The sequence below is a fragment of the Notolepis coatsorum genome (assembly GCF_963971535.1).
Source record: "Notolepis coatsorum genome assembly, chromosome: 5".
NCBI lineage: Eukaryota > Metazoa > Chordata > Actinopteri > Aulopiformes > Paralepididae > Notolepis > Notolepis coatsorum.
The window spans coordinates 190063878-190066472 of record NC_140169.1 but is presented as its reverse complement, the minus strand read 5'-3'; the positions used below and the strand labels follow the sequence as shown (position 1 = coordinate 190066472).

At 45.0% G+C, this 2595-nt stretch overlaps 1 protein-coding gene across 1 annotated transcript in view; it reads left to right on the top strand.

Moving 5' to 3' along the window:
- The window catches only part of LOC311228492 (uncharacterized protein), a 94211-nt gene that overhangs the window by 7353 nt on the left and 84263 nt on the right, over positions 1-2595 (top strand).

The following is a 2595-nucleotide window of genomic DNA, read 5'->3' as shown; positions in this document are numbered from 1 at the left end:
TATTTGGAAAATCCCCAATACAGTATCTAGGTCTGGACAGTGTCAGCCTGCACCAACAGGTAGGGCTGTCCTCCTCGAATAAAGAAATGCTTAGTCCACTAATATTCCTATGAATTTGAAGATTGAATTGTTAAATCTGTCTAATTGTTTTCCCCACAATTGTGCAGAATAGGCTCTTTAAATCTAGTGCTTACCAGAGGTGTGCTCGTCATAATTTTTTTTACAATAACTCATTCAGTATACCTAGCGCCCCCCCCCCCCCCCCCCCCACACACACACACAACAAATCACCAGATTAATCAGTGTGATCAGGAGAGTGGTGGGCAACCCTACAGTAATGACTACTTTATAGAGATGGTTCTGGGTGGTGCGTTGTGGCTGGAATGCACACACACACACACACACACACACACACACACACACACACACACACACACACACACACACACACACACACACGCACGCACGCACGCACGCACACACAATCAATCAGCGCATCTTACAAAGGAAGGCTGGGACAGGTCTGGACAGTGCTTGTCTGGAGTGAGTGGTTTAGGATGAGGTCAAGCTACTGGTGACCCCATCCGGCCCAGAGAGACAAACGCACGCACGCACACACACACGCACGCACGCACGCACGCACGCACGCGCACACACACACACACACACACACACACACACACACACACACACACACACACACACACACACACATACACAATCCTGTCATGTACATGTACACTTCCAATCAACCACCTGACACTCTCTCTTCCTCTCTCTCTGTTCACCCCAGAAGTGACAGACCCCACAGTGTAAACACCCCCTCCTCCTGAAAGACCGTTACTTAGTTTAACAGCCCAGTCAAGGTTCAGACCAGAACCAGCTCCTCTTCCAGCTGAAGGGCTTTTGTTAAAACCTCTTTCTCTCGGATCCCCATCATAAAACTTCAAGCCGTCTTGTTCCCCTGAAGAGAGTCAAGTGTGCTGCTCTGGCGGAGGACAGGTGCGGACAAATTGCTAATAAATGAAAAGTTATTGGATGCGGAGCCGCCTAGTAAATTAACTGAAGAATACTAGGACACTGTGGCTTCCACTGTGTTGAGTGAAGACTGGAAACACACACACACACGTTTTTATAAAAACACACAAACACACACACACACACACACACATATACAAACACACACACACACACACACATAAACATGAACACTTACGTAAGAACGCACATATTGTGCTCATCAACATGAACTGTGTTCTGTGTTCTGTATGCTGTGTGTGTGTGGGTTTGTGTGCGTGTGTGTGTGTGTGTGGTGGAAAGAAAGAGAAAGAGAGATAGAGAGAGATGGGTGGATGGAGATTGGAGAGTGAAAGAGAGATGGATGGATGGAGAGAGAGAAAAAGAGAGATGGATGGATTGGGAGAGAGAGAGAAAGAGATGGATGGAGAGAGATGGATGGATGGAGAGAGAAAGAGATGGATGGATGGAGAGAGAGAGAAAGAGATTAATGGAGAGATATGGGTGGAGAGAGAGAGAGCAAAAGAGATGGATGGAGAGAGAGATGGATGGATGGAGAGATAGAAAGAGATGGATGGATCGATGGAGAGAGAGAAAGAGATTGATAGCTGGAGAGTGAGAAAAGGGATAAAGAGAGATAGATGGATGGAGAGAGGGAAAAAGAGAGAGATGGATGGAGAGAGAGCAGTGATGCAGTGGTGGTCCCACGCCGTCCCAGCAGTTTTTTCTGAGCAGAAGTACGCGCACGGATGTGCACGCGCGTGCGCAGTGGTGGTCCCAGCCGTGCCCAGCAGTTTTTTCTGAGCAGTACGCGCACGTTTTGTCACGCGCGTTCCACCACCAAAATGTTCACAACTTCACTGACTTGTCGCGCCGTGCGCCAAGTACCCGGCACTTATCACCTAGACTTTGCATAATAATAGGATACCAATAACATAACAAAGAACGAGAAGTGCAAAACCAAAATACAAGCCCTGTGGGGGTTTGCTTGATCTGTGACAAATGGTCCCGACTGGAAGGATGAGGCATTAAGTTGTGCTTCAGAAGGAAACTGCCCATCTGTAAACTAAGTTACACTGTTAATTTAGTTTGTATTTACTTTTCTAGTTTAAGTTAATTCAATTAAAGAAATTGTAACTACAATATTGTATCTACAATTACATTTAAAACATTGTTTGTTTTTCAATATAATTTCTTTATATATTGAAGGATACATCCTGCTACTAAACTAAAACTAGTAATTTCCTATACAAACATGTTTCCTATTATTTATGCATAATAATCATCTGTTCTGTGCACACGGGAGGGAACATGTATGCGCATGCGCGTGCTCGTGCACGTGACGTCATTTAAACAGCGTACAGGCAGTTCTGATATTACGACTGCACCCCTGAGAGAGAGAGATGGTTGGATGGATGTATTTCTTTTATTGATTATCGGTAACCTTTATTTTACCAGGAAAGAGAGAGAGAGAGAGACACACACAGGGATGTGATTAGAATAGAAAGAAAGAGCAAGAAAGAGTTGAATAAAGAGAGAGAGATACTGAGAGTAGAGACAGAAAGAGAGAGAGAGAGT